This window comes from Gopherus flavomarginatus, chromosome 20 (assembly GCF_025201925.1).
Source record: "Gopherus flavomarginatus isolate rGopFla2 chromosome 20, rGopFla2.mat.asm, whole genome shotgun sequence".
Classification (NCBI taxonomy): Eukaryota; Metazoa; Chordata; order Testudines; family Testudinidae; genus Gopherus; species Gopherus flavomarginatus.
In genome coordinates, this window is record NC_066636.1 from 6980888 (window position 1) to 6992315 (window position 11428).

Genomic DNA, 11428 nt, shown 5'->3' on the forward strand with positions numbered 1-11428 from the left:
GACTAGTACAATACCCCACAAGCAACCCCCATTGAAATCAGTGTTAGGAGAGTGAGGTATTACTCAGTGTGAGTGGGGGGGGGGGCAGAATCTTGCCTTTTATTTCTAACTATTCTTTCTACACATAGCAATGTAAATTAAAGGCTGTTTTCTAAATACTACACTTTTAAAAGTAGATTTTCTCCCTGCCTAATGCAGCTGCCATCTTGTCCTTAAGATAAAGCATGTTACAGTCACTGTGTTTTCTCTGTCATGGAAAATTTCTGTTTGTTCAATCTTTGGGCCCAATTCTGAGACGTGCTGAGCACCCACTAGTTCAGTGGGAGATCAGGGTGCTCAGGACCTTGCAGGAAGCAGTTAGTGCCTCTCAGGGTTAAGCCCTTTCTTTGATGTTTTTCCTTGACCTGAATGAAAACAAATCTAGACTGAAGAGTATGTTTTACTCTGTGAGTATGAGCATGAAAAACATCGTTCCTGTGACTTAGAATCACCTTTGTCATACCCTGTGGTGGTTCGTTACCTTATGTAAGTTTTTGTGTTTAGGTAACAACTATAGCCCCTCTGCCTTGTCTATTTATGTCCTTCTGCTTGTACGTCAGTCTGTGTTGTGTCCTGTCTGTCATATCAGTGCACTTACATTTTCTCATACATTATACAAAGAAGTATCTGACAGATGTTCAAGGAGCAGATTTACACCATACAGATTTATACGTAGGGAGACTCGATGCATTCTGATTCACATATTTAGCATATCTTTTTGAAAATCATAACGTTTCAACATAGAAGATAGTTTAACATTTCATTATTTTGCAAATATCAGTTGCATACATGCTGTAAATATCTGTGCATTTGACCATCACCAGCATGAATACACAGTCAAGTATTTGAAAACAATCACCTTGCTAGGTATGAAATTGTTCTTTTGTGTAAGGAGTCGTGTTGAAGGATTGCCATGTTGTCAGACATTCAGATGAATATAGGCCAAGATGAGCTTGTGTTTTAGCCAAAAAGTTCCCCAAGGTTGGAAAGTCCCTCGAGGGAAATTAGGATTAAAGGGGTTTATTTGATGGCCCTTCCATGTTATTTAGCACAGTTTTGGTCTAACAGGGAGATGAAGCTGTCCATAAAAGGAAAAGTACAGGCAAGCTTGACACAGATCAAGAGAGAGGAAAAAGAGAAGAAATGATGTGGGAAATATGCCATGAATTTTGTTGTGGTGCCATAATTGTTAGATGAACAGTAGGCATAAGGGAAATATAGAAGATAATTATTTAGACCTAGTTTGAAGATCTGTTATTTTCTAAAAGGTATTTATGGACTGGACAGCCCAACAGTGTTTGGCATTTTAGAAAATCTTTAGCTTTGTGAAACAGTTTTTATGATGGTGGCAGTGTTACCTGGGGTTCTTTCAACCCAAAGCTCTTGGTAACTTTTACTCTCTGCGAGGTGGTGTCAGGAAATAAATCTGGGGAGACACGGCCGTCTGACCGATAGATGGCTGGCAGAACCAGGACTACACAAGAGTGCTTTCACTTAAAGCTAAGCGGCAGCCCGTCTGCCGCTGGGGAATGCAAGATGCAACCAGAGGGAGAGTTCCATTCTGAAGAGTCCCACTACCTCAAACTTTTCCCCTTATTTTATACATTAGTAACATAATGACATGTCCCTTAAAGAAAATTTGTTAAGCAAGCAGTTTCAGTGGTCAAGAAAGAGGTTTTCTTCTGATTGTTGATTAACCAGGTGTGGGTTTTTCCCAGAGTTTGCAGCCTTGAGGTCCTAATAGATATTCCTGAGGGCACATCCTACTCTTCTAAAATGCATGTATCAGCAACTTCAACACAATTCTTATCAAGAAGGACACAGGATCAAGCTGCCCTTTCTGTGGCACCCAAATTCCCCTTCCCTCCTGCCTTGGTCAAGCTAAGGCTGTTCCATGGCTACTTTATGGCCTGCTGACTTGGCTGCTCTTAGCAATAAGCAATAGTGGTTTAAGGCACTTTATTGATTCTGAAATCTGAAATCTCCCCATACAGCAGGACAAAAAACATTACAGTGTCAAGTGGAATGGTGAAAACATCCTCCCCAAAACCAAAACGGTGGAACAGTAAACTAGGTGCCTTGTATAAATATATAGAAATAAACATGAAGAAAAAAGACACTAAAAATTGTGAAAAACAACCACCACAAGAAAAATATGTATTTCACTTTCTGTGTTTTTTGACAGGTGGGATATGAATTTCCTCCATGGTTAAGAATCAAAAACAGATCCAAAAATCAGTAGGTGTGCTTCTTCCAGGTCCAGTTATAAAGTAGCCAAAATCTCATGAGCAGGTCTAAAAATGGGATTTTTTTTTTAATGAAAAGAGTTGGTGCCACCTCTGACCTTGCTGACTTTCTTGGTTTCCTGTAGATGCCAACAGACTAGGCAACAACAGTCTATTTGGATGATCTACATCTGCTTTTTCTATCCTATGCTTTTTCCCAGTTTAGTCATTACTGATGGGCAGTTTACACAAAGCCTCTGAAGACAGTATATAAAAGTGAAGAGTTAAAATGGCCTGCTTGAAGAGAGGTTACATCAAGTTACTTCCATGCTTTGGCTGGGCCAATGTTTTTCTTGCCTATTCTGTCAAAGTAAAGTGTCTACATTTTATATGCTAACCTCTAGTGTTTTCATTAGAGCAATTTTCCCCCCTCAGCAGGTCATCCAAGTTTGGGAAATAAAGAAAAACCATGATGCTACTTGTTTGTATTATAGTGTAATATGCCACCATTTTCAATCTTGTGTGGCACATTATCGAATGCAATAAAGTATGGGATCCTATCTGGGTTAGCCTCACTCCATATCGGTTTTGCAGTTTTGACATCAAACTGATTTGCTTTGGTGCTTCAGAACAGTTAGCGTGCACTCTGCTTGATCTTTGCTTTAGAATTAGGCAAGGAAAAGTGGTCAGACAAAAGGATAAAATAAGATGGCATGGATATGGAATTGACAATTTTGCCATTACTCAAAGATGCAGCATTTGGTTCATGGCCACGCACATACATTGTGCCCTGTGCAGAAGATGACAACTATGTATTAGCAACTTGGAATGCATTAGCTGGTGCATAGCTTTGTCCCCTTGTTTGTGAACAACATTTCCTTGGTCAATGTAGTAGTGTGGGGCATCTGGACTGCACTGTTTAACATTCTCTTGAGCACTAGATAGATACCCTGTACTTGGGGAAAGGATCACCACACCTTATTCTGGCCCTGTATCTGCCTAGTCCTGAGAACTCCCAAGTTATTGCTTTGTTAGGTGGAGCACTTGGTTTCCATTGCTATTAGTCATTAAACTACCCTAATTATCCAAGGATCCAGGATTGTTCATTCTAATCCAATGTGTTCAAATACATTTGAAAAATTTGGCAAAAGGTTGTAAATAAGGATTAAAAACAAATCAACACTTGAGCTTTTTTTCTGAAGCTTGAGAACATGCTATACATTGTACATCTTAAGTTCATCTACTGCTGCTTATCTACCACATGTAATCACTGCTTATGACATTAGAAACAACTTGCTATGGAAGTTATTAGGTCAGAGAAAGGGGAAGATTATGGTATGCAAATATCCTTAGCAAGAAAATGAGGCAAGAAATACAGAACACATGGGGCCAAATGGGGCCACCTCTCAACAAATCTAAAAAAACTTGCTTTGGGTGGAATATTTATCCCCTTAGCCTGCTGGGTTGGCATGGAATAGCTGCAATGGTGCTCTTGTGGTACAGACAAATGGGGTTCCTATACACCTCATACGTTGCTTGTCACCTACTGCAGCACAGACCTGTCTAGTGGCTACACCCGCAGCCCTCCATTCTGTTGCAGAGAAAGGCAAGACAGAGTCCAAGAGGCATAGAGACTTCCCAGCACACACCCTGCTTTCAGCACAGTACAGCTAGTCTGCTTATATTCTGCTTTCATTTATAAACAGAGGGTAGGGCAGCATGTGTGACTTAATGTAGTGGTTAATTAGTTTCTAAAATGTTTGGGAGGTTTTCTACTCTAGGAGGTGCCAGCTTTCATTCTTTTACACAGCAAAACTGAGCAAAATTGAAAAACATGTCATCTGAACTTGTGGGGTCTTGCCCAAGAAAAGCAAACATGTCTTAGACCACTTCACCTATTTACATAGTAGAGACAGTCTCCCTTTGTACAGCTTATAGCATATCTAGAGTATTTTATATCTTGAGATGCAGGACTGAAGGACATAGGCCTGGGAAAGACTTCTGTAACCATATTTTCAGTGTGTATATTTTCCTCACATAGTATACCTGAACTGTTTTAAGCATTTTGCTCAATTTTACATAAGGTGATTACATCTTTACAAAAGGAAATATGATCTTAAGTATAATGTGCATGTACAATGTAGCATGTGCAATATAAAGTGATGCTTCATGGCCAATGCAATGTTATAACAAATATATACAAATGGGACTCAGTTATGGCTCTCAGAGTGGGAGGGGAGCTGCATTGCCCGAGTGGTGGAGGTACAGAATGTCACACCATGAAAATATTTCATTTCTTCTGGGAGGATTAGACCCTCAATAGCTGAACACATCTTTATGAAACCGTCGGTCAGAGGCAGCAGTGGCCCTGACCTTGCGGCCAAGCAAGTCAGTACACAGAGCTTTCCTCTGGGTGTCTTCTTATGGAAAGGACCAGAATATCCACGGCTACATGCTGAAATGGAAGCTCAATTACGGGGAGTGGGTAGAGTGGGGCCTTGATCTGGTCATATTGCACCTGGGAGCCATACAAACTCTTCTTCAACGTCTAACTTCTTCATTACTTCTACAGTGCAGAGGAGAACCTCCTGACAATCATTCCATCACATTGTTTTTAAGCTGTGCTATGTAGAAGAACCTTTTAATGTTCTTAAGAGCTATGTGATGTTATCCATCATCTATGACTTTAGGTCTTCCTGTGGGAAAGCCAAGCACAGGTAGATAAAAAGGGAGGAAAACACAACTAATACATCCCCACTTAAGCTCACCCTTATCATCTCACTAGCAGGCAAGAGGAAACAGTTTGCCCCACTTTCATCATAGAAATAGATGATGTGATGTCTTCTGCATAGAACACAAAATCTTTCCACACAGAGCACCCAAGTGGCTGCATCACTTCTAGGGCCTAGTCAGACCTGCCTTCCAGTCCCTGTCAGTGTGGTTCCATTACAGCCACCTTGCCAGGGCTGCCCCAGGCTTGAACAATGGGTGCCGGGGATGGAAAGCTTCAAGTAATAAGAGTGACAAAAAGAATGGTCTCATTCATATACTGCATTTGCTTTCAGTACCCCGCAACATCTTCCCCTGGTATTTCACCCTGGTGTGGAATACAGATGCCCAACACCCCTGGAAAGTCATGGGAGAATGGGGAGCATAACCCAGGACAATCTGGTGGCTCTGGTAAGTCTATTTTCTCTGCTTTGCAGAGTGTCTTTCAAAAATTTGAAGCTAAAATCTCAAGTTTCTTATAAAAGTGCAGGAAGACTTGGGAGACTCTAACCAAATTAGTATGCACAAAAATGTTTTCATGGTTTTTTCATGTGATTTTTCTTATTTAATTTCAGTGTTTTCTTCTAGAATTAAAACACATTTCCCTGCCATGATGGAAACTCCAGCACAAAAGTCTGTGCTAGGGCTTGAGAACCAGACAATGAAATGCGACCACAGGAAGTGAAGAGAATTAAATAAGCTAGAAGAATTTTCCTGCCCAAACTGAGGAGAAGACAAATGTTAAAAGAGAAGAAACCAGCAAAAGTGGTGAACACTGAATTTTATTTTATTTTTTAATTATTTGAATTCTTTCATCCCAGGGACACAATTGGTAAAAAAATACATAATGGGACTTCTCTGCATAACCTCCTTCTGACCACATTATAAATCATAGTCATCCATGTGGGTACCTCTCTAGCATGTTACTATACTAATTGCTCATCCTGTTTTATAAATTAGTCTCCATTTTTCACCATTGTCACTATTGGAGTGATCAACAGGACAGGATATTCACACTTTCCAACTGCAACTATTCATCAGCTACAGGATGTATATAAAGACCTGGAAATAAACAATGAGTTAAGGTTTCATTTTCTCAGAGCATTCTAGCTTCTGTGGTTTCACAGAAGAAAAATACCGATGGTTTGTGCTGTCTACATTTTAAATGTGCCTTCTAAATTGGAAGAAATGGTTAAAGTTGAGATTTGCCAATATTTCTGGCAGGACTAACTCTTTCCTCCCATATTTACTTCCTCCATGTCTAGCAACCTTTAAATATTCCTAAACTATTTCTATCTCTTAAATGAAGGAGTTTATGAATAGGAAGTGTACTGGTTGATGACTTTGAGGTCTTTTCCGTACCATTTTGGAATTGTGGATGATCTTCTTATATTATAAAAATTAATGTATGATAAAAAGGCTGTATGTGTGTGGATCCAACATGAGTTAGCAGGGTTGTGTACTGTCATGGGTGGTCACTTTCACAAAAAAGGAGGAGGAAACGTAGTAAAAACTAGAAAACAGCAAGAAAAACAGAAAGAAAAACTCTGAAACCTCCAAGAAGGAAAATGTTGTAAACAGAAAATGATCACAGAAACATTCTCCAACCAAATACTTAAATTCAGAGACATGAAGGAAAGACACAACAATCTACATAGGAGCCTCAACAAACTCCAGGCTCAAGGTTTCACACAAAGAAAAGGACTGTATAGACATCATCACGACCTCCAGGTGTTTGCTGCATGTTTGCCTCACACTGCTCTTCTCCATTGAAATCTCATCTCAGCTCTGTACCATGCTTCACTTCCAGCAGAACAAAGTGAACAAAGAGAGCTTGGAGCTTTTGAAGAAAATGAGCGGAATTTTCCCCTCACAATGCATATGTGAAAGGACAGCTTTCAAACCCACCCAGGAAGTTTCCCAACTCCCACTGTTCCAGAAGGATAATGCCAAGATGGCAGTGCAAGAGATCCTCCAAGAGATCTTCAACATCTTTAGCAAAAACCTCACCCAAAGTACCTGGGATGGGATTTCTATAGTCAGGTTCCAAAATAGACTTTACCAGCAAATTCCGCAGCTGGAGGCGTGTTTGAAAGCACAGATGAAGAAGGACTTAACCAACCCAGAAAATGAAGACCTCCAGCACACCAGTTGGAGAGTGAAACAATACTTTCAGGGGATAGATGCTTTCCTGAAAGAAAATCAATACAGCGTGTGTGCCTGGGAGATGATTCGCGTGGAAATACCTAGATGTTTTGTACTGACTGACAAACTCAACAGAAGCCTTAGTAACTAAGGTACAGTACCAAGCTTTTCCCTGTCGTTAATGACCTAACATTAGTATAATTTTTACAGCTGAACAGAGATAGTGGATATTTTATATCAGAGGGGTAGCCGTGTTAGTCTGGATCTGTAAAAAGCAACAAAGTACACATATGTGGAATCCTCAGGCACCTCACCAGCACTTTGGTCATCAGATAATGATACTTTCCTCCCTCCCACACCACAAAGTACTCTAACTTCGACATATGTAGTGTGTTTCTATGATTATCATCATTGCTATTAATTAATCTGTCCCCATGAGAACTATTTCTAGTATTCCAAGGTTTGAGAAGCTTCCTAGAGAGTTTTAAAAAATATTGACATACTAAATGACTTGCGAGCTTATGTGTGGAAAAGTTATTTTCATTTAATGTTTTGAGATCAATTCAATGAAAATTATATTTTTTCTCTTTGTGTTTCAACTATTTCCTATTTCATTTCAGCTCTGGATGCTGCAACTACTGAGGTTAAAACAGGAGGATGCAATGGAATCCCTCGTCTCTGCTGATTCTTCCCACAGTCATTTCTAACACTCCATAACGTTTGACGTATTATGCAATACATTCACTCTGTTATGGAATTTCAACTGCACAAAGTACATTTCATGTGATAATATTCTGCTCATTTACTCAGTGTTTGAAATGAAAAATGAAGGATATTGATGTAAAATAGTTACAAGACAATTAAGAATTTTAAAAGAAAGGGTTGGACCTTAAACATTGTTGACATTATGTGTTTGCTATATACTTCTATGGTTCAACTCTTCTCTGATCAAATCTCACCTCTGAACTGTAACATGAAGTATAACCAGGGTTATATAGCATAACACGTGAACTGGAACAGCTTCCAAACAAAGAGGTGTGGATAATTTTCCTATAATGTCAGAACAAAGAGAGATTTCAGGTGGCACCAAGAGGTTCTCAAGTTCTGAGTGTCCCTGACAATCCAAGAAATCTTCCAACATATTTCCTGCTGCTTTTGCAAAAATCTCTCCATTCAGAGAGTCCAACATAGACTCATCAGCCAGCTGGGCATCCGGAGACATGTTTCGTTGCAATGATGGAATGATGGACTCTCTAACAAGGAAGGAAGAAAGGACTTTCAGCTCCCCAGGATGAAAATGAAGAGATATCAATTATTTCCTAGCAGAGAAGCAGTTCAGCCTCAGTGCTGGCAAGAGAATCCAAGTGGAATTAGAAAGTTTTCAACTATAGGACAAACTCACAAAGTTTAGATATTAAAATACCAACCTTTTAAAAAATACTAACTGAAATAAATTAATATTTTATACATGATGTAAAATGAGATGCAGTGGAATTTTATAAGCTGTTGCTACTATTTATTCTATTTGTACATTGTGAAAATATATTCAGATCATTTTACTGGATTTGTCACACTATATATATCTCAGTTTACTATTTATTCATTCTTATTCATGACATCATAGGTATTTATTGCTTATAAATAAAATATTATATCATGCAAAATGGGAGCCTCCAACAGTAGTGATTTGTATTAAACACCTATATAAACAAAAACAAACCCCAAACCAAACCAACTCCAACTCTGTAATTGTTCATCCTTAAAACTCCAATTCCAGAAAGTACTTAAGCACATGAGACCCATCCCACTGAAGTTCGTGCTTCAAGCTGGGAACATACTTAAATACATTGATGAATCTCAAGTTCACTGGTCTTCCACATGAAAAAAATATGAACTGTGTAATAATTAGTCTTTCCACTGTAACAGACCACACGGATCTCTACCGCTTTTTCCTCTTCTACCCTTTACTAGATTATTTTTTCCCGACATCGGTAATTGTGGATGGTTGGTGTAGAAGATGGATATGTAAGGAGAGGCTAGTTTGGTGTTCTCTCCCTACCAGTCAAGTTTGCATGCCCTGCCAAAAACACACCAATTAAACTCATTTGTGACCAGCCTATCTATACCCCCGCAAAATCAGGTTGGCCTGCATTCACACCCCCAACCTAAAATCAATTACAATTCCATGTATCCAGCTCGTCTCCACAATATATTTACAAGTAATCGTCCCCCCTTTAAGTGTGTGTGCACATGCATTCCCAGCAGATTTGCATGTCCTCTCGTTCCCCGCAGCTGACTCCTTTGTATGTGCCTAGCCTAGACTAAATTCATTCATGTGTGCCAGACAGCATAGCTCCTGATAGCTGGGTCAAGTGCACCCTCCCCCAGGGCTGCCCAAAGGATACAGGGGGCCTGGGGTCTTCGGTGGTGAGGGACCCCTGCTTTGGCAGTAATTTGGTGGTGGGGGGTCCTTCCGCTCCGGGACCTGCCGCCGAAGTGCCCCTAAGACCCCCCCTCTAGCCAGCGAATTACCGCCGAAGCAGGACCTGGCACTTCAGCGGTGGGTTCCACTTCGATGGTAATTCGCCAATGGGGGGTCCTTCCGCCCCAGAGTGGAAGGACCCCCCACCGCCGAAGACGTGGAGTAGGAGAAGCTCCGGGGGCCCGGGCCTCATGAGATTTTTCTGAGGCCCCTGGAGCGGACGAAGGACCCCGCTCCGGGGGCCCTGAAAAACTCTCGTGGGGGCCCCTGCAGGACGTGGGGCCTCTGGCAAATTGCCCCACTTATCCGCCCCCCCTGGTTGGCCCTGGACAATTAAGATGAAGATGAAGATATAACTGAGGAGAAATAGATGCTCTATACAGAAATTAACTTCAGTGCAAATGTTTTTTAACCTGCCAGCACCATAGACCTTTTCCCCTCTTTTTTTGCAACTCATCAATCTAAAGTCAACTGGATTAGAATCAGTGACCTCCATCAGAACCTCAGACCTAATCCTTGTCTCTTGGGCATGCACATCCACACAGTGGAAGAGGCCAAGAGAGTCTACTTTTCTGCTGCCATCGCAGCTGCTAATTCATGCTCCACTGAACACCTCTACTTGACTCCAAAACCCAACGACTCTTGCAGCAAGGAATGATCAGCCTACTTGCCAGAGATGAAGGCCCACATCAAAGAGGGCCTGACTGGACACCAAGGACTACATACCAAACACAGGCCCAATAGCCCAATACCTCTTATTTCAGAATTTGTCGCATTCATAGCACTGCCAGAATTCCAGCCACCACCTGTGACTGTGATCCACACCCTTTTTCTCTGATGGAGGACAATTGAGAGCATCTGGGATGCTAGTAACAGATATCATTAACACTTTTTAAGAGGGGAAGTTTACCACACATCCTAAAGCATGCAATAGTCTAAATGGTGCTTAAGAAACCATTGGTAGATGCAGATAATCTCACAAACTACTTCCCCCTACATAACCTCTCTTTCTGAAGCATGTCTATGAAAAGCTTAAAAGTAACCAATCCAATTCCACTTAGTTACTGCCACTGTGTGGTATTCTGTCAATCAGATGTGGAATACACATTGAGTGCTGGATTATCTCTGGTCCTTGGATGAGGATCCTCTATTCGTACTCTTACTTCTGGATCTCTCCATGGCTGTGGTCATGGAGAGAAAGCAAGAGATGCCTTTTGTGTATTTTAGATCCACAAGGTGAGACATGTCTAGATAAACAGTGTGCTCAGAATCCCCACCGCACATACAGCAATGGTACCAGTATCACAGTCTGAGCTGAGTAATTTATGCTGGGAAAAGGGTAAGAGTTATAACAACTCCATGGCTGCACAGGAGCTCAAAACCTTTGTGTTCCAGAAACCCAACCCCCTGTCACCATAGCAAAGAAGATGCTCGTGATACCAATATCAAGGGCTTTTATCCTCTACATTGGCCAGCTGCTAGAGGATCCTATTATTACAGACACTTTGTACTTTGGTACCCAGATAGTATGGTATCCATATAGGCCCCTAGATAAATAAATTACCTAGATCCTCAAAATTAGAAAACATTTTGTACAATCACTCTGTAGGACACTGCAAAATCCATAGGCTTTAACCATCTGAGGATCAAGGTTCTGAAATCATGCGTGATGCCAAAGCCACAGACCAAAAAATCCACAGTGTCCCATTAGAAGGTTCATTGGAAAAATGTATCCAACTCACTCGAAGACTCACTGAGGAAAGGCAAA